General features: G+C 38.9%; 1 protein-coding gene across 20 annotated transcripts in view; it reads left to right on the top strand.

The window, feature by feature from the left end:
- DST (dystonin) overlaps positions 1 to 20,880 on the top strand; it is a 497,316-nt gene that overhangs the window by 235,393 nt on the left and 241,043 nt on the right. The gene's annotated exons all lie outside the window — the stretch shown is intronic.

Genomic DNA, 20,880 nt, shown 5'->3' with positions numbered 1-20,880 from the left:
GCCCTGTTTGGGGTAGTGTATCCTGAGCCCTGTCATGCAGGTGTGGCTAGGTTTCTTTGAAGGTTATCTAAGATGCACCTTTCCATAGAACCTAACAGAAAGCCCTGTTTCCCGGCCCTGGTCAGTGTTTGCTGTGCTGCAAACCTGAGGGAAGATTCAGAAACTGGTTTAAAAGGGGCTGATAAGGAAGAGAAGTAGGAGGCAGAAACCAGTGATGAGAGAGCGCAGAGGGGCTGTGCTCTGCAGGGTGGGTGGGGGAGAACTTGACACAGAAAGTGGTCGGGGTGTCAGGGGCTGCAATGGGTCACATCGGTCTGGCCTAGGAGGTTGGAAACAGTTGCCTATATAGTACAGTCATTTGGTCAGAAGCCGTTGGAGCTGGGAAGACTATTGTGTACGTCTAAAAGTGCTAAACTAAATGCCAGTGGCCTGGGCTGTGGATTCACAGTGCTAACGTATTCTGACACTGATGTCGGCTTAAAGAATTTCTTTTTTTCCCTTCTTCCAGTTTTATTGAGATATAATTGACGTACAGCCCTGTATAAGTTTAAGGTGTGCAGCATAATGATTTGACTTGCATACATCATGAAATAATGATCACAATAAGTTTAGTGAACATCCATTGTCTCATACAGATATAAAAGAAAAGAAAAAGATGTTTTCTTCTGATGAAAAGTCTTAGGATTCACTCTTAACAATTTTCATATATAACATACAGCAGTGTTAATTACGTTAATCATGTTGTACTTTACATGCCTAGTATTTGAGAGTTTTGTTTAATTGAGATGATTGCCGTGTGGTTATAGGCTCAATTCAGTGCAGGTTTTTAACTGTTCTTTTATCTGTTAAGGATTCACGTGTGTATTAAAGCTACACCACCCTAAGTGATCATGAAGGGTATAAAGCTGGTAACAGCTGTGGAATCTAACAAACCTAAGTTTAAAGATGTGCAAATTTGGTCAAGTAATATGACTTTTTTTTTTTTTTGCATACGCGGGCCTCTCACTGTTGTGGCCTCTCCCGTTGCGGAGCACAGGCTCCCGACGCGCAGGCTCAGCGGCCATGGCTCACGGGCCCAGCCGCCGCGGCATGTGGGATCTTCCCGGACCGGGGCACGAACCCGTGTCCCCTGCATCGGCAGGCGGACTCTCAACCACTGCGCCACCAGGGAAGCCCTAATATGACATTTTTAAGGCTGTGTGTCCTTAGTTGTAAATTAGTTATTTACATTTACCTGACGGGTCAACTCAATTACTTTATAATCTTGAAAGTACAAATATACGAACACATATCTCTCTTATTGATGATTTCCCTGAGTCTTCACGTGCTCTTGTCACTTCACTTGATTACCCTCAAATGACATGTTCTAAGGAGTTTTCATATTATTGGTTCAATTTATATCACATTAGTCTAGGTTAATGTTTAATCTTTCACTTATGATGTATTCATGTAAGACGTTCACTTTTTTAATTTTAATTTTTAATTTTTTAAAATTTTATTGAAATATAGTTGATTTACAGTGTTGTGTTTCTGCAGTACAGCAAAGTGATTCAGTTATACATATATATATATATTCTTTTTCATATTCTTTTCCATTATGGTTTATCCGAGGAGATTGTTTTTGCTTCCCTGTGCTGTACAGTAGGACCTAGTTGTTTACCCATCCTGTATATAATAATTTGCATAAGATGTCCACTTTTAACAACTTTTTTTTACCTATTTTATTTTCAATTAAAACAGGGATACGGGGCTTCCCTGGTGGTGCAGTGGTTGAGAGTCCGCCTGCCAATGCAGGGGACACGGGTTCGTGCCCCGGTCCAGGAAGATCCCACATGCCGCGGAGCGGCTGGGCCCGTGAGCCATGGCCGCTGAGCCTGCGCGTCCGGAGCCTGTGCTCCGCAATGGGAGAGGCCACAACAGTGAGAGGCCCGTGTACCGCAAAAAATTAAAAAAAAAAAAAAAGAGGGATACGTTTCACAAATGAAAGTAGCAAAAGATCTACCTTTTTTTAGGATTTTCCAACGAGATGTGTATGATATGGTATACAGGAAATACAGAGCATTACTAAAATGCTGTTGCTTAATATTTACGCATGGTATTGAGATGCATTTGTGACAGAATCAATAACTGAAATAAATGTAAGAACGTCTACCAACATAATATGGACAAGAATATATTTTTATTTTAATTACTTCCTCACAATGCATTTTATTCATTCATTGCCAAAATTTTCCGATTCCATTGGAATGAAAACAAAATTGATCCAGGAGTATGCCAACCTTTACGTGTCCATTATAGGGGTATGGGAAATGATATTTATTGGCAACCAATAGGTCTTTTAAAGTTTTTTTAAAAACTAAAAAATTTTTTTGACTGCGCCATATGGCATGCGGGATCTTAGTTCCCTGACCATGGATAGTTCCATGTCCCCTGCAGTGGAAGTGCAGAGTCTTAACCACTGGACCACCAGGAAATTCCCCCCACATGTCTTACATTAGGAACTTTTAAATATATTATTTTGTGGCTTTCTTACCTGCTTAAAGAATTTCTTTTCAAAATTGTTCAAGTACTCTTGTTTGTGATTTAAAAAGAACTCTCACGGAAATATACTACTAGTTTTCAAATAAAGTTTAGGGACACCGTGGCATTCGTGATCAGATTGTTTTTTGATACTACGCGTTTACACAGTCCTTCACATATGTCAGTCATTTTTAGAGAACTACATTTCCCCATGTGGTTGAACTAGGGTACTGGGCTGCCCTTGATGCAATCTAGTGCTTGTCCTGATTTACGGATGTTAAGAGCTTAATTAAGTCCTGAGATCAAGGAGCCATAACACACTAGAGCAGCCCCCCCACTCCCATAGAGGTTTAGGTTTCAAACATTGCTCCGTTTCTCTGTTCATTTCTTACACTCCCCCCACCGTTTCCCCAGAGGCCCGGTGCGTGAGTGTGTCCTCCTGACTCTCCGCGTTCCATCCTGGACTCCCAGGGTAGCTGGTCTCTGTGAGGGTCTGGGGGAAGCCCTGATGGAAAAGACTGATGGGCACCAGATTCACTGCAGTTCGTAAATATGTCTATGGTGGAATCTCAGATAGGCTGCAGGAAAAAAAAATGCCTGGGGGCAGGGCGGGTAGGAAGGCAGCATAGAAATAAGCTAGTCATGCCTGTAGTCTGTCCTGGTGGGAGGTTTTTCTAAGCTAGTCGTACTTGTTGCAACATCTTCCCTCACTGTGCTGTGGAGCCCAGAGGAGGTGGTGCAGTGTGGTGGTTGAAAGCATGGGCCCTGGACTGAGCTGCTTGGGCTCACATGCTAGAGATGTGTGACCTTGAACCTTTTTTTTTTTTTTGTGGATTTATAAAAGCCTCTCCCTCTTTTTATTTTTATTTTAAAAATTTAAATTGAAGTATAGTTGATTTATAATGTCGTGTAAGTTTCAGGTATACAGCACAGCGATTCGGTTGTACGTGTGTGTGTATGTATGTGTGTGTGTGTGTATAAAATTAACTTTGAACCTTTCTAAGTTTCTGTTTCCTCATCTGGAAAACAGAGAATAGTGCCCTCTTTACAGACGTTTAAGATCATCAAAGAGCTTCAGGTTTGTACTCCTCTCTTCCATAACAGTGGCACTGGTGGTCCTGATGTTTGCGTTTTTATGGGTTTGAGTCATATTATTGCCTATATATTGACAAGAGAGGACGGCCAGTATGTACGGGGCAGTGTTTTTTTTCTATTACGGTGTTGGATGCCAGTTAGATGGTGAACTCTAAATAAGAGAGTGTGTTTTTCATGGTCTGGCTGAGGCCCATGCTAATACCTTTTTCCTTCCTGTGGGTATGGCAGTTGAGGTGAGATGCTGTGAGTGTTGGCAGCCCACTGGATTATTTGTGTGCTATCACATCCCTGGTTGAGTTTAGCCTAGATAAAGTAATCCACAGAGCAGTGCTTTAAAATCTCCAAAAAACAGTACTACTTAATAAATTCTTAAAGAATAGTGTAAAAATTCCATTTCTTAGATTTAAGTACAGTTATACCAAAAAGATATAATATAGGTGCCCTGACAGTTTCTGAAAGTAGAAATGTTTCCTATAGATCTGTTGTCCAAGTTAATGAGTTTCAGGGTTATCCTTTTTCTAATCTCACAATATGTTATTGTTCCCAAATGTTTTAAACATCTAACTCTTATTATACATAAGCTTAAAAAACTTAAGAAGCCGTATTTGCAGACACTTTGATGTTACTGAGCATTGTATATAACAGAACAATTTTTAAAAGTCAAGGTATAGTTGATGTACGATGTTATGTAAGTTATAGATGTACAAAATAGTGATTCACAATTTTAAGGGTTATACTCCATTTATAGTTATCATAAAATATTGGCTACGTTCCCTGTGTTGTACAGTATATCCTTGTAGCTTATTTATTTTCTACATAATAGTTTGTACCTCTTAATCCCCTACCCCTATCTTGCCTTCTCCCCTTTCCTCTCCCCACTGGTAACCACTAGTTTGTTCTCTACACCTGTGAGTTTATAATAGAGCAGTTTTAATGTTTCTTCTTGGTTGTTAAATTCCAAACTTTTGTCTTGTAAATTAATTTCTGATTAAGACTTTTCTTGCTGGATTTAAAAATTAATTTTCCAGAGTTGACAAGATCAAATAAAAACATATATTTTTTTTTTTTGCAAAGAGCAGCATTTTTCAAATCAGCTTCCCAGGGACACCAGTGTTGTGAGATGCCTTGTGGGGATAAAAAGGTTTCCTTTGCCAAGAGAGTTTGGAAAGCAGCCTTCCCAGATTGAAGAGATTTACGGTACATATTAGCATATTAAAGACTGAACTTTTGTGGTAAAGAACCCTGTTAAATCCAGTGTTTCACAAATTCACTTGGTCATGGATTCTTTTTATCAAAGAATATCTATTAACATCCCTTTGAGAAATCCTGCAGGAGAATTTTGGAAATGACTGCTTTTAAGCAAGTTTAATTAATTTTGTGTTAATTCGAATCCCAGATTTGGACAGGATCTAGTTAATTTGGTTGTCATTGCAGGAATGTTTTCTCACAGCCTTTCTTATGGGTCATTGGTTTTTTAATTTATAGATAACTTACACTTTTGGTCTACTTGAGTTGTAGCTGAGCTATGTCTTTCATTGCCCAGAATTTGTCTATTATAACTCTCACCCTCTTATCTTGGGACAGCCCCTCAGAATGGTATAAAACACATAGGTCAGCTCTTAAATATGTGAAGAAATTATTTTGTCCCTTTCTTAAAACTTTTCTGTCAATACTTCCATCTCCTTTATTTCATTTTTATATGATAGGATTTTTGTCATATCTTTCTTTTTCTAGCATGTTCTGTTTGAGTTTTTACTTTTGAAATTGTTAAGATCCTTGAGTTGAAGGCAGAAAATGAGTTGAAGGAAAGTCTACCCAGTAATCACAGCTGTATAACAAGAGCGTGGGCCAAAGTTATCTACTCCATGGGTCAACTCCTTTTACATTATCTGTGACCTTCCACCTCCCTACCTTAGTATGTGTTGACCTGTTTACCTGTTTACTTACCTTTACGGATTTTTTCTCCTTTGTCGAAGGATAACTCCTTTAGTCTTAACCATTTTCCAGTTTTTCTACAAAGAACAAGTATTGATTTTATTTTCAGAAAAGAGCAAGATAATGTTATTTTGTAAATCTTAGTCTTTTCCACTCTGAATTTGCTATGGGAAGGGAAGGCAATTGGATAATTCATCTCCTTTGCAGGAATGGCCTGATAATGACTAATGTGTTGCTATTCCTAAGGGTATTTGTGTTTCAAATATCTTGGTGATAGTTCCGGTGGGAGGTCTGCAAATATGGCCTGAGGGCCAAACCAGGCCACAACCTGTCCTTTGGAACAGCCCATGAGCTAAGAATTATTTTTACATTTTTAAAGAATTGAAAACAAATCAGAAGAGGAATATTATTTGGGTACACATGAAAATTATATGAAATTCAAAATTCACTGTCCATAAATAATTATACTGAACCCAGCCAGAGCCATTCGTTTATGTATTATTGTACCACGTGACCCTTAAATCCAAAAATATTTAACGTCTGGCTCGTCACAGAAAATATTTGTGGAGCTCTATCTCTGGGTGAGGTTTTGTATATATTTAGGGTAAGATTTTGTGTGTATTCACTTTCCTCCAAATCCATTTGTGAAGATGGCTTTCTTTTCCTACATGTAAGGCCAGCTATGGTTCTGTGAATGAAGTTTTATACCATAGCTGCAGTGACCTGAAACAAATTAGACTGCCAGATATTTCTCCAGCAGAGATGGTTTATTCAAGATCTGCAGACAATTGCAGTTCAGGGCCTGCAGCCTCGGGGAGCAATGTGCAAGTCCCCACATGGCAAGGGAGGGAGCTGCTTTTATAGAGTGGAAAGGAAGGTGGGAGGGCTGTAATTAACAAAGAGTCCATGACTTTTCATTGGCTGAGCCTTCGCCAGCAAGGAAGATAAGCCTTCTTCCTGTTGGGCTCTGCTGTCGTCACAGGGCTTGAGAGCTCCTTCTGCTGGTCTCCTGACTCTATTTAGTTGAGGTTTTTGTTTATTAATTTTTTTACAGCTCCTTTGCTGAATGTGCTTCCCTCTTTGATTTACTTAACAAAATGGTATTTGAAAAGGCCAGCTCAGTACATTGCTTTATTTCTTAGGCAAAATTTTCTTTCTGTGATAATCCTCTTTGAGTCAAGATATAGTCATGAAAGATACACCCACTTCAAATAAGAGTTTAGTAAGTAAGCTGATGAAAAGCCGAGAAAATGTGTCCCTTGTCCCTCAAATTAGATCTGTTTCCCAACTAGATCACTGGGTAGCCCTTTAAATTTGACTATTCCATTTACTCTTTGCTCTTCTAAGATAGATTCTCCTTTTTCGTTTAGCTGAAAGGTTTTGTAGTGGTTGGCATTGCCAGCTTTTCCAGCTTTATTGGTAGTATGATTAGTCCTTTTATTTAATTAAATATTAATTATTTTTGGAACTTTTTTCAATAAATACAAATTATACATGCTTTTAAATGTATTTCTGTTGTGTGTACTTCCAGATTAGAACAGTCTGACATCCTGTCCTATATTCTGGGCACTGTTATTAATTCCTGTTGAATTGTGATGAGTGTAAACATGTTCCATGTGCAAACATTTCTGCCACTCAGTAACTCAAAGGGAGTGTGAGTTAAATATTTTTAAGAGCAGCTTTTAGGAGATATATTTTACATACCATAAAAATCACTTTTTAAAAGTGTATATAAAATTGAATGATTTTTAGTAAATTTATAGAGTTGTGACATCAACACCAGTCTAATTTTAAAGCACTTCCATTGCCCTGAAAAGAAACATTGTGCTCATTTGCTTTGTTCTTCCCACTCCCCTCAGCCCTAGGAAACCACTGATACCTCAAGAGATTTGCCTTTTCTGTATATTTCACATAAATAGAATCATTATGATGTGTGTTTTTTTGGCTCTGGCTTCTCCCACTTAGCATTGGGTTTTTGTTGTTGTTTTGCTGTTGTTGTTTTTCAATATTTGTCCATGTGGTAGCAAGTATTCATTCATTTTTATTGTCAAGCAGTATTCCATTCTATTCATATATCACGTTCTGTTTTTCTTTTTAACAGTAGATTGACATTTGGGTTGTTTCCACTTTTGGGCTATTATGAACAATGCTGCTATAAACATAAACATACAAGTCTTTGTATGAACACATGTTTTCATTTATCTTGGATATTCATCTAGGAGTGGAATTGCTGGGTCATTTGGTAAATCTAGTTAACGGTTTAAAAAACTGCCAAACTATTTTCCAAAGTGGTTGCACCATTTTGTATTTCTACTAGCAACGTGTGAGGGTTCTGGTTTCTCTAAATCCTTGCTAATACTTGTTCTTGTCTGTCTTTTTGATTTTAGCTATCGTGTTTCTCTAACAAGTAATGACATTTAGCCTCTTTTCATGTGCTTATTGGCCATTTGTATATCTTTGGTGAAGTATCTGTTCAGATCTTTGCCTATTTTTTAGTTGGGCTATATGCCCTCTTATTACTGAATTTTCTTTTATCACTTATGCTTTTGGTGTCATTTATAAGATATCTTCGCCTAAGCCAAGGTCGCAAAGATTTACTTGTATGTTTTCATCTAACAGTTGTATAGTTTTAGCTCTTATATTTAGGTCTCTGATCCACTTTGAGGAAAAGGTCCAAATGAATCCTTTTGCACATAGATATTAGTTTCCCAGCGTCAGTTGTTGAAAAGATTCAACACTGAATTGCCTTTGTTCTTTCATCAAAAACCAGTTGTCCATAAATGTGTGAGTCTATTTCTGGATTGGGTTCCATTGATGTATATATTTTTACCAAAAACATTTTTTAAAAGATTCTTTACTAAGTCTTGAAATTTGATTTATATGAACACCATTCTGTCATTGGTCATTTATCAGACCAATTTAGATGGGCCAGGGGGAACACTTAGAAGACTTGGTGTTCAGGAATGGCGGTCTCCCTCTGCGTGTTAGTCCTTCAGCAGCATTTATTTAGCTCCACCTGTGTGATAGGGCACGATGCCAGGTACTAACTCTCACAGATGCCATGGTGGGCCTTGCAGGCAAAGACAAATCCCCTGCTGGGAAGTAGGTGGTGGAGTTCATAATTTTATTTCCTGAGTTTCTCTTTTTTCCCCATCACTGGGCAGGCACTCAGGGGCCCACAGCCGAGGGCAAGGCTAAGGTCACAGGCAAAGTACAGATGACTAATCTTTTATTTATTGAACAAAACTTCTTTGACAGTCTGCTGTGTGAAAGGTAATGTGCAAAGCATGAGGCATTTATAGTGAGGCCCTAAGACACAGCTCTGTCCTTTTAAGGGGCTTATGCTTGTGTATATCATATATGTAAAACTATTCTTTAAGGAAAATGATGATTGGTGTCTTGTTATAAACCAAGGAATGTGGGAGGGCAGAAGAGGGAAGCCTTCATGGTTTGGGCAACATTAGAGCTTGACCTTGAAGGAAAAGTAAGATTCAATAGCTGTAGGAGGAATGGGACAGAACAGCATTTTGGGTAGAAGGAATAACCATGAAGCAAGCAGAGAAATACCACCGACAGTGGGGGCTTTGAGAATATGACCTCAACTATTCAGCCAACATTCCTTTCAAATTCTGTTAGCTTTTGGGACTGGACATGCAGCTGTCGTTAAGGCATTGGGACCTACATGTCCTGCAGTGTACCCACAGCTGTGTCCTGGGTTCACCTTTGGAAATGTGGCCCCTGATTTGCTAGGTGGTACCTGGTTCCAGCCTACTCTTGGTGAAATGTGTCTGTTTAAAAGAGAGGATGCTCAGAACAGGGGCTGGAGGGGAAATAGTGTCCACTTAGATTTTAGGCTTTAGTATGAGATATACATGGGCATTGCCTCTGATTCTGGTCGTGAACACCTGCGCGGAGTAGCCGCTGAGCATTTGTGGTCTATGAGTCTGTCGAGCAGGTTGGCATCTGGAAATTTGGCAAAATTGTAATGTCGTTTAGGAGAGTATCACTTTTTAAAAATTGAAGTATAGTTGATTTACAATGTTGTGTTAATTTCTGCTGTACAGCAAAGTGATTCAGTTTTACATACATATACCTTCTTTTTTTAATAATTCTTTTCCATTGTGGTTTATCATAGGACATTGAATATAGTTCCCTATGCTATACAGTAGGACCTTGTTGTTTATCCATTCTATATATAAAAGCTTACATCTGCTAACCCCAGCCTCCCACTCCATCCCTGGGAGGTGATCACTTTGATGAAATTGATGGCATCTTTGCAAGTTTGAATCTTCCCACAGAAGATATAATTCTGTGGCAGAGATTTGTTTCAACAACAGCATATATGACATCTGTCAAAAAATTTTTTCATTAAGTAATTAATGGAATAATCCAGTATTTATGATTCCCTCCAAACATATCTGTTTCCTAGATATGTTTAGCAGTGGTTTTAGTTTGGAAAATATAAATCATGGTACTGGGGGCCTTGGAGTTTCATCTGGATTTAAGGAAACATTTTAACAGGCAAGAGGTTTTAGGCATTAGCATGGATGAGAGCAGAGACAGAGGAATTGCATCATCTGGGGGTGTCTTAAAAATAGTTTCCATGTTCATCTCCCCATTGCAGTTGTCTTGGTCATAATCCCGGGTTATTTCAAAGGTTTAATGAAGAGGATGCAACCAGTTGTTCTCAGTTGTTTACTTGTAAGGACTTGAGGACATGGGCTTATGTTTAAAGAAGGGTGAATTAGTTGCATGTAAAGTATCAGAGAGCATCATGGTATGCTCAGAACTATAAAACGTGCTCCTGAGAGACCCCTGAGATTTTCCATTCCTTGAGACTTCAAAAGACGTGAAGCAACCATTTGTGTCATCCCCCTTTGGAAGTCTCTCGCCCAGTGTTCTGAAAGCGACGAGGGAAGTGCCCGTGTTGGTGTGACCAGAAGGCAGCCCTGCTCACCGGCTCCCCCGCCCTGGCGCCTTACCCACAGTATCTGCCCCACTCTCTCCACGAGGGTCCCGCTTCCTCCCCAGCCTGCAGCCTGACTCATGTTATAACCATTCCAGCAAGTGGCACACAAGTGGCTAGTCATCCTCCGTGAAGGAGAAGAAGTTAGTCCTTGAAGGCTCAGTTGGTTCTTGGCTTTTCTGTGTGCCCTGTGATTGTGCTTCTTTTTGCTATAAACAGCTATGTTGTAAAAGGTATTTTATTCATTTTAAAAAAATTTTAAATTGAAGTATAGTTGATTTACAATATCATGTTAGTTTCAGGTGTACAGCACAGTGATTCAGTTTATATATATCTATATATATATGTAGATATGTATATTCCTTTTCAGATTCTTTTCCCTTATAGGTTATTACAAAATATTGAGTAAAGTTCCCTGTGCTATACAGTAGGACCTTGTTGGCTATCTATTATTATGTATAGTAGTGTGTACATGTTAATCCCAACCTCCTAATTTATCCCTCCCCCACACCCTTTTCCCCTTTGGTAACCGTAAGTTTGTTTTCTATGTCTGTGAGTCTTTTTCTGTTTTGTAAATAAGTTCATTTGTATCATTTTTTTAGATTCCATATTTAAGCAATATTGTATGGTATTTGTCCTTCTCTCTCTGGCTTACTTAGTATGATAATCTCTAGGTTGCTGCAGGGGGCATTATTCCATCCTTTTATACACACACACACAAACACACAACACCCCCCCCCCCCATATCTTAGTTATCCATTCATCTGTTGATGGACATTTAGGTTGCTTCCATGTCTTGGCTACTGTGAATAGTGCTTCAATGAACATTAGGGTGCATGTATCTTTTTGAATGATGGTTTTCTCTGGATACGTGCCCAGGAGTGGGATTGCAGGATCATATGGTAGCTCTATTTTTAATTTTTTAAGGAACCTCCATAGTGGCTGTTACCAACTTATATTCCCAGCAACAGTGTAGGAGGGTTCCTGTAAGATGTATTTTACATGGTGCCAAAAGGAAAGAGGACAGTTCCTATTTGGGGCAAGTGTCTACTTCATTGTTGAATTACTGTGGAACAGGTTTGGCATTGACAGCCTGTAGGGCATTTGAAACAGGCCCCAAGGAGATGATTCAGCTCAAAAGTGTTCAGTAAGCAAAGTTTTTGTCACTCCCCTCTGTCCCTCTCCTGGACTCTTCTCTCCCCACTCAGCAACTGCTGAGGTCCTCCTGCCCCCTCCTCAGTGTTCAAAGCTCTTACTCTGGACTCCTGGGTGCCCTGCGGTGCCTCCCTCCCCCTCCTCCAACCCCCAAAGTTATTCCTTCTTATCGCCAACCATGGTCGAGGCTTCTTTGAAATGGATAATAGACAGGTGTTAAGAAGAAAATCAGTCTGCTAAAGTGACTTGGCATTAAGGGGCAATGACTGGTATGTTTCTCTATTCCAGGAGCTGTCTTTATTTTCATCTGGGAACTGGATATATTTACCTGAATGCATCTCCAGTTTCTAATAATTAATCTGAACCTAACTTACGATGTTGGAGTCATTAAGTGGGGGTTTATTGAGGATATACACATTTTTTGAACTAGTTGTAAATTTTGGTCATGTCTGTAACTTAAATGAAAGTTTAAGAAAATAATTTTACATGATTTTTCTTGAAAAATATGCACAATTCTGTTTCAAAACTTTTCCAGTAAAAGCTAGAATTTGACAATACAGTGGAATCTGTTTAAAATGTTGGTGATAACGGAGCAGGACTTTGATACTGTAGCTATGGGTTACCTGTGTCAAACAGGCTCATTTTACATCCAGCTCTGTTTTTAGGACTTGACACATATGAGCTCATGTAGTGCATCACTGGTTTAAAAGTATTCAGCAGAGTTGTCATCATTTATCTTGTTACATCACTGCAGTCACACATTTACATTTATTTCAAAATTTAGTTTCATTGACTAGCTTATTAACTATTCATTAGAAGTAAGTGATTCTGATTCCCATTCTCCCAGCTTTTTCTTCCTTTTGCCCAAATTGTGATAAGGTGAATGGGAAAGAGGTGAGTATAAAAATGCCAGTGATTGGTACCTTTCCTTTTCCTTATGTTATCATTGAAAACTGTTCTGATAGATTAGGACTTGCTGTGATTTCTTGAAGTGATAAATAGTTTAAAGAAAGGTTTATGTAAGTAGTGAGCTAGGAAGATATTTTATAAACTTTTAAAAGGAGAGACCCACATCCTCCTGCCAAAACATCGCTGTATTTGACCCTCAGGACAGTCTTGGGCAGAAACATCGTTTAGTCTCATGTGAAAAAGCCCCCTCCTACCTTTTAAAGCCTACATGGAATGGATGACGCTGATGTCTTTGTGAACCCATGCTCCTTTGTTTGACATTGTAGTATGGAGGTTGTTTAGACCACATCTTTTTTTTTTTTTCAATAAATTTATTTATTTATTTATTTATTTATTTTTGGCTGTGTTGGGTCTTTATTGGTGCATGTGGGCTTTCTCTAGTTGTGGCGAGCGGGGGCTATTCTCGTTGTGGTGCACGGGCTTCTCATTGGGGTGGCTTCTCTTGTTGCAGAGCATGAGCTCTAGGCGCACTGGCTTCAGTAGCTGTGGCTCATGGGCTCAGTAGGTGTGGCTCGCGGGCTCTAGAGCGCAGGCTCAGTAGTTATGGTGCACGGGCTTAGTTGCTCCGCAGCATGTGGGATCTTCCCAGACCAGGGCTCAAACCCGTGTCCCCTGCATTGGCAGGCGGATTCTTCACCACTGTGCCAGGAGGGAGGTCCCTAGACCACATCTTTAATGAAAATTAACTTCAAAAACAGCGGGCAGATACAAAATAATTAATATGCAGAGTAATTGATTTCTAAGTTCATTTTTCCCTTTCAATTACATTATTTATAAGTGTTTAGCACCAAGGCCTATACAGGTCTGCAGGCGATAAAAGATCCACAGGACAATGGGGAGACACATGCAAAAGTAGATTTTTGTCTGTTTTCCTGTGGACTAAAGGGAAGACCTGGAAGGAAAGGTAGACCCAAATCAGACCAAACCAAACCAGAACCAGCCACCAAACCCCAAACAAATTGTTACAGAAAAGAGCTTCTTGCTTTAAAATTTCTAAAAATCGGAATTGCCTTTTGTAAAGGTTCCTACGACAATGGTGAAGCTGTACAGAAGAGAGTATAAGAAGTACCCGGGTGAAACCGTGACTAAAATGCCCCCAAATCATAAAGTGTTTATCAGTAAGAAAGATGCTCTTATTTTATTTAACAACCTATAGTTCTACCTTGTAGTGAAAGACTAGAGAAGACCTATTTTTTTTTTGCTTGTTTTTTAATTGATTGTAGATCGTCAGCCTGAAAGCTTAAAAGAGAAATCTTCTTTATCCGAGAACTAATCAGGTCCAATATAGAGTAGACAGATTATTTGTACTACTTAGGGCCAACACTGATTTGTTTAAAACTCTTCATTATTTTATTCATTCATACCCTATGATGTACGACGAATATCTTTATTTTATGGTTAAAAAAACAGTGAAGGAGATTAGTTATGTATGGCCTTAATGCTGACCTAATATACTGCCTAGGAAAAAGCATGATCACCTTTTTATTACATCAGATAAGGATATTTCTCTTTTATATTTACCTGCACCAATTTAGAATTTATGGTAATTTAGGAAGAGTCTGAGCTGTGGTTTTATTTTTTCACCATTCTTAAAGAAATAGTACTGAAATAAGTTTGTAATAAGTGTTCAGATAAGGCACCTAAGCGAATACATTGTTTTGAAGCATTTCTGTGTGTTTTTAAAGCATCAGTTTACTTATCAATAATTTATATGGTAACATATTAATAGAGTAGGACTTGTAAGGAGCTCTCCCAGGAGAATGTGGTTGCTTATTTTTCCTGAGTGTGTTTGTTTGAAGTCAAAAAATTACTTTGAAAAACGTTTTCACTTATAGTTTTCCCTGAAGCTGACTGTCCCCTTTCTCTCCGCCTAAGGCAGTGAGGCGCTCTCACTTGGGACAAGCCTTCTTTTATTATTTATGTGGCTTTCTAAAGATAGGGGTTGTTTTCCAGAATACTGTGTCCTTCAGATGTAGGACTGCTTTAAGAGAGGCCTGGCAGTCCTTTCTGGCATTTTGCTCCTTGCTGCTGGGTTGGGAGGCGTGCATTTTACCAAGTGGCCTCTGTTTGTTCCCCCCCGCCCCCCCTCCAGCCGAGATACCTTTCCTCCATCCTTGCCTACAGATTGGACCTTTGGGGGCTTTATTTGTGCTTCAGGTTTGCTCAAGATAGTTAGAAGGTTTATATTGGTCAGATACTCTGTCCTCATTCTGCGTGGAAGCCTTCAGTGGCTGTCTTTGCTTTGCTCAGGGAAGCTCTGTCCTTGTTCAAGTGGCAGGTCAAGCCCCGTCCACACCCTGGCCCCCTTCCACCCTCATCCCCTACCTCACGTTTCCTTGGTTCACGGGCGCTTTCCTTCCCTGAAACTCACCCTACAGCTGCATGCGCCCTCACCTGGCTCTTTGTTCTGGTTCTTTCTTCCGCCTGGAACACTCCCATCTTTGTGGGGGGACTTCTCAGACTCCAGACCCCTCTGTAAATTTCTGTCATCCCAGCCTGTGGGCCTCAAGAGGTGGCATGCTCTTATTCAACTTTGCACCCTTAGAAGTCAATTGATACCCTGGATGGATGCTTACTAAATATTTGGTGACTTGAACTGAACTGCAGCTCCACTGTGGCAGCAAGTTTAGGTATGGGAAGTAAAATTTTTGTGGAATTTGTCTAGATTGACATCAACCACTGCAGAGTCAGACTTTTGAAAAAGGTATCCTTGAACATTACATAAGCAGCTATATGATGATCTGATCTTCAAAGTTGAATTTGATTTAGCCCATGTAAAATCAGACAATTACAAGTTAACAAAATAAAAATTTTGAGTGGTATTTTGAACAGTTAAACCATTTAGATGATACAGACCTGGCATGATCTACTCTGTTCTCTATCAAAAATAAAACGGAAGTATTTAGTATGTCATCACCAGGACCTTGTTTGGAACCTCAGCCTAACCTCCTTCTACTTTTATTTCCCTTCCTTAGGAAACTTTTCTTAAGCAACAGATGAGCGCCCTCTAGGGGTGAACTGTAGGTGCAATGCTGTACACATGTTTTAAAAAGCACTGCAAAATTCTGGGAGTATTGTATGAAATATAGAAAAGGATGCTTCATCCCTGTTACGTAATTCAAGTTATATAATTTAACCACAGAGTGTCTCAAAGTGCTTTCACGTTGCTCATCACTTCCTCGAGCACTGTTTATTCAGACAGTTTTTTGTCCCACAGGGAATATCCAAAATGGGAAGAAAGAATGTTTTATTAAAAAGTGAAAGCGGAAGGTTGAGACTGTTGGCAGTTTGCAGTCATCTGTGAAGGAAAGTTACCAGGCCAAATATCTATGACTCAGACTTTGGACAAAATAAAATGCTTTTCTGTGTCAGCTTAACTATTTAATCCCTTTCTTTTTTCACCCGCAGTTGATCACATGATCAGATATTTGTCTAGGACCCCAGTTATTTCCACGCAGTTCATCCATTACCACTCCTTCCCCATAATGTTAATTTTTTTCCATAATGTTGATATTTAATTTTTAATTAACATTCTCTTTTACCCTATTCTTTTGTGGTGAAGAAAATGAGCCATTACTTATAAAGCACTTAAACAGGATTGGGTGCCTAGTAATAACTCATCGTGTATATATTTTTGTTTATTTTTGTTAATACTGGTGGCATTTGTTTTATACAGAGTGATAAAGATGAGAATAATGGTATCTTACATTTATGTAGTGTTTTTCATATACAGTATTTCTCTGGACCCTCAGAATGATCTTCTGAGACAGGAAAAACAAGCAATATTCCATGATAACCAATGACTCAGGATGTTTTCAAGCATTATAGAAGCTAAATTATTCTATTTATGTATTTTTTTCTAAAATTCTTAAGAAATTAAGCCAGAAGGCTTAAGAGTAGCTTTCTGTTTTACATATTTTCTCTTTTAACTTGACACATTGATTTTTTTAAAACAATGACAATTTTATTTTCAGATCACAGAATTTTTGTTCTCTGGTTTGAACTCGAGGCCTTCTGTTTTCAAACTTTCATTTTGCAGGTGAGAAAATTGAGGCTCAGAGAGTTTGGGCAGTTGGTACTAGTTCATGAGACCTATGGTAGAAACATGACTAAAATCCTATTTTTTTTCCCCTTTATAACATGTTTTCTCTTTTCCTAATGTGGTTTTACTTGGCATAATCTTCTTCTTCTCTAAACATGCCTAATTTGATTTTTCTTTATTGTTGCATAAATATGATGGTGGAAAAGGACACCTTGCTGTGGAAAGTTTCCCTGATGTAGATGGTTTGGTTCAATCTGGCAAGTTGTGAAATTGCTTTCCTGTGAAATATGTGTTCAGAATCATACCCATCTTTTTTTTCTTTTATTGAAGTATAGTTGATTATAATGTGTTAATTACTGTTGTGTATCAAAGTGATTTGGTTATACATATAAATAATTCTTTTTTTATATTCTTTTCCATTATGATTTATCATAGGATATTGAATATAGTTCTCTGTGCTATACTGTAGGACCTTCTTGTTTATCCATTCTATATATAAAAGCTTACATCTGCTAATCCCAAACTCCCAGTCCATCCCCCCACCAACCCTCTCCCTCTTGGCAACCACAAGTCTGTTCTGTATGTCTGTGACTCTGTTTCTGTTTCATTAGATAGGTTCATTTGTGTCCTCTTTTAGATTCCACATATAAGTGATAGCATATGGTGTTTGTTGTTGTCTTTCTGACTTACTTCACTCAGTATGACAATCTCTAGTTGCATCCATGTTGCTGCAAATGGCATTATTTTGTTCTTTTTTTATGGCTGAGTAATATTCTATTGTATATATGTACCACGTCTTCTTTATCCGTTTGTTTGTCGATAGACGTTTAGGTTGTTTCCATGTCTTGGCTATTAATTACAACCCATCTTTAACTGTCCTGAAGTGAGAAAGACAGAGGAAGTGCATGTGGATTGAAGTGTGACTCAGGCAGGCCTCGGTGGGTAAAGGGGACCAGAGCGCATGGCATACTCAGCTCTGTGTGTTGGTTACTGCCCTGCGGGACCCCATCCTGACCGTGCACTTGTGTCCTACTGTACCTTCTGAAGATGTCAGACGTGCACTATGGAGTTGTCTATTTTGAGGGATTCAGCAGCTGGCCAAGGGTCAGGAGCTGCATAATATTGTTTATATATATGTGATCTCTCATGTCCCTGCTCAGGCTCTTAGAGTTAGTCTGCTTTCTGGTTACACTGGAGATACATAGAGGAGTACATAGATTTAAATGCAGTGATGTGCATGAAATTCACAAGCTTAGCTCCTCTGCCTTGTTTTTTTAATTGCGGTATAATTGACAGATAACATTGTATTGGGTTCAGGTGTACATCATCATGATTTGATATTTGTATACATTGCAATATGATCACCACAAAACTCTGTAGTTACCATCCATCACCAGACAAAGTTACCTTTCAGGATTTATTCTCTTGGCAGCTTTCAAGTATGTGCTACAATATCATTGACTATAGACACCATGCTGTACGTTACATCCCCGTGACTTACTTATTTATAACTGGAAGTTGGTATGTTTTGATCCCCTCTGCCTGTTTCACCTACTCCCCATACCCCTTGCCCTCTGGCAACCACCATTCTTTTCTCTGTATCTATGATTTTTGTTTTGTTTCGTTTGCTCATTTGTTGTTTTTTTAGATTCCACTTATAAGTGAAATCATATGGTATTTGTTCTTCTCTGTCTGACGTATTTCACTTAGTCTAATTCCCTCAAGGTCCATGTTGTTGCAAATGGCAAGATTTCATTTTACTGGCTGAGTAATATTCCACTGTGTATATATCACATCTTCTTTATTCATTCATCCATCTATGGACATCCTCTGTCTTGTTTTCAAGTAGGCCCTTAGGCTTATAAATTCAAGCTCATGGCTTGGAATGAGGCCAGGTGAATTCTTACAGTGGTCTAGTATGTGAGTAGAAAATTAAGTATTAGTGCTCATTTCATAAAGTTGCTTTTCTGCACGCATGTGTGTCGTGGATGTCATAGATTTGTTCCTGAAAAGATCCTTGGAAATTGGTTCATCTCTGAAATGTAATTGAGTACTTCAGGGGATTGTCATTTAATGGTATTTATTGAATGGAAGGTAAATACTGAGTTGGCCAAAAAGTTTTTTCCGTAGTATCTTATGGAAGAACCTGAACAAACTTTTTGGCCAACCCAATATTTAATGGAAGGAATAATCTCTTTGTAACTTATTTGGATATGTATAGATTTTCTAAATAAGGATTGCCTGAAATGTGTTATGATATGCTCTTTTTTTTAGAAAAATGAAGTATTTTTGAGCTTTCTATTACAGTTGTATCTTGTGACACCAAAGAGTCAGCTGATATTCCTTGGGAATTAGGAAATCAAAATAAAAATGTCAGCTTGTGAAAATGGGGACACTTGGTTAAAAGTAATTTGACTGTTTCAGTTTTCCTTGCCACTTTATAGGTACTATTGGAATTAGCAATTACTTAGAGCTGTTGGGCCTGAGTTTAATGCCTATATTTTTTGTAGTAATGGTGCATAGATGGATAATTGAATATTAAATTAACGGAATATTAAAAGGTTCTGTGACTTAGGCAGAAAGTCCTAAAATACTGTTATAGGAGGTGGTAAATTTGATACGAAACTCTTAAGGGAAGTTTTTTCTTCACTAATCAAAAATATTTTCTGACGATAAAACACTGCAAAACATGTAGATAGTCAGTTAAGATAATAAAATTTAGCTTCTTTTTTAGACCCAGAAGACTTACCCATCAAAGCCTTGCTTCTAGTTTCCATTAGGCCCTTTCTTGCTGGTTGCTCTGTAGTCAGAGAGTTTTGACTATACTTTGGATCTCTGTATTACTTTCTGCTGTATATTCACCTGACATTTTGCAAGTGCAAAGGAGTTTGACTCATGTGTATAAACCTCCAGAGTGTACCACACAGACAGGGAGCATGTAGGGCTGTACCCAAGTGATGCAGGGGGGATGCTGGTCTCTGCCTCTTTCTGGACCACTTCCTTGACTCCTTTCCTGAGAGCAGCGCAAAGTAACGCAGCCCAGAACCACCCAAAGGTGAGAACATGGAGATGAACCAGCCCACTGTGGGACAGCCATTCTCACAGCCTGCTCTGTCATTGTCTGTCTGGCAGACACCTTACAGTGGGCCAAGCATTCATTCACAGGAAGTGTCCCTGCGTGGCCAACTAGCAGAGTTTGGGGGAAATCTTTGGTGGTTTGAGCTCTAAAATCAGAAACTTAAACGAGGCCTGTTAACTTGCAGCTAGTGTAAATGTGGTTATGAAAACCCTCCAATGGGAGGGATAAATTAGGCGGTTGGGATTAACATATATACACTACTATATATAAAACAGATAATCAACAAAGACCTACTGCATAGTACAGGGAACTCTGCTCAATACTCTGTAATAACCTATATGGGAAAAGAATCTGAAAAAGAATAGGTATATGTATAACTAAATCACTTTGCTGTACACCTGAAACTAACGCAACATTGTAAATCAAATTACTTCAATGTAAGGTAAAATATTAAAAAAGAAGGTCTCAAAAAAAAGAAAGAAAGAAAACTTCCACCACAGGAAGATTTACGCTGTGCAGAAGAATTTTGGACAGAGGTCTTATGTCCTCACATATATGAATTTTAAAAATCGTTTTATTTTGAAATTATCATAGACTCACAGGAATTTTCAAAAATAGTATACAGAGTCTCATGTACCCTTTCCCCAGCCTACATCTGTGGATTTTTAAAGTGTGGAGTGTGTGCCTCTGGCATCCTGGATTTTGTGGCCCAGAGATTAGGAAGACCAACCGGGGGATAAAAACGCACCCCTCTTGCTGAGGTGGCTTTGGTTGCTGTATCAGGAATCATGATTCAGGTCAGGGCATTGCCTGTGTTTTGGAAATTGTAACTCTATGTAGTTGTCCAGATTTTTATATATTCTGTTGTGTTAAAAATTTAACAGTTTTACTTGTATGAATTATTAATCTGAAATTTATTTTTTTAGTTTTTAAATTTTATTTTATTTTTTTGCGGTACGCGGGCCTCTCACTGTTGTGGCCTCTCCCGTTGTGGAGCACAGCCTCCAGACGCGCAGGCTAAGCGGCCATGGCTCACGGGCCCAGCCGCTCCGAGGCATGTGGGATCTTCCCGGACCGGGGCACGAGCCTGTGTCCCCTGCATCGGCAGGCGGACTCTCA

The sequence above is a fragment of the Delphinapterus leucas genome, chromosome 10 (assembly GCF_059928025.1).
Source record: "Delphinapterus leucas isolate spDelLeu-1000000601 "Yukka" chromosome 10, BTC_Dleu_Yukka2, whole genome shotgun sequence".
Taxonomy (NCBI): domain Eukaryota; kingdom Metazoa; phylum Chordata; class Mammalia; order Artiodactyla; family Monodontidae; genus Delphinapterus; species Delphinapterus leucas.
Note: the sequence above shows the minus strand (reverse complement) of the source record. Positions and strands in the feature narration are given on the sequence as shown.